The sequence below is a fragment of the Silene latifolia genome, chromosome 10, assembly GCF_048544455.1.
Source record: "Silene latifolia isolate original U9 population chromosome 10, ASM4854445v1, whole genome shotgun sequence".
Taxonomy (NCBI): Eukaryota; Viridiplantae; Streptophyta; class Magnoliopsida; order Caryophyllales; family Caryophyllaceae; genus Silene; species Silene latifolia.
In genome coordinates, this window is record NC_133535.1 from 103,968,948 (window position 1) to 103,969,794 (window position 847).

Here is an 847-nt window from a genome sequence, read left to right on the forward strand (position 1 = left end):
ATTTTGACTAGTCCACCTCAAATTGGGATGGACTGCCCCTTGATTGTTGTAATAGGAACCCCCTCCTTGCCTATATTGTTGAAAGGCAAGGACTTGTTCCTTCTCTACAAGACAGCCAACAGCAGTCTGGCCATCATTACTCCCACATCTCTGACATGAAACGGTCTCTCCTCTAGTAAGAACATGGACCGTCTGAGGCTCCCCAGCAGCTTGTAACTCCAACTTGTCAAATCTAGCATTCATGGCTTCCAGCTGAGCCACAACCTGCTTATCTACCGCATGAACTGTCCTAATACTATCCCTCGGGTTTCCATACTCAGCACTATGATTCGCCATCTCTTCAATAAGGGACCACCCCTTATCATCATCTGTATTCTCCTGGAATCTCCCACTAGATGACGCATCAAGTATGGCTCTGTGGTCATCATACAGCCCATTGTAGAACTGATTAGCTATAAACCATGGGTCAAAGCCATGATGAGGAATAGACCTCACCAATTTCTTGAATCGTGACCATGCCTCATATAAACTCTCATCGGGATTCTGTCTGAAACTAGTAATCTTGGCCCTCAGCAGATTGGTGCGCTGTGGAGGGAAATATCTCTTGTAAAAGGCCAGAGCAAGAGACTCCCAATCTGTAACCCCAGCAAGAGCTGTGCGGTCCAAGTCGATCGCCACTCCCGGTGAGTCGATCCAAAGAGTAAGGAAATAGAACCTCCTTAATCTTGTCTTGAGTTACCCCCTTAGTGGCGGGGATAGTAGAGCAGTAATCTGTAAAGATCTCCATGTGCTTCCTCGGGTCTTCACCTGCCACACTTCTATATAGATTTCTCTCCACCAGATTGAT

The 847-nt window shown here is 46.8% G+C and overlaps 1 non-coding gene across 1 annotated transcript; it reads left to right on the forward strand.

The window, feature by feature from the left end:
• The first annotated feature begins 469 nt into the window (after positions 1-469).
• Positions 470-576, forward strand: LOC141610416 (small nucleolar RNA R71). The gene has a single exon (XR_012528326.1). It is a non-coding gene; the product is annotated as a small nucleolar RNA R71 (small nucleolar RNA).
• The last annotated feature ends 271 nt before the right edge of the window (positions 577-847 follow it).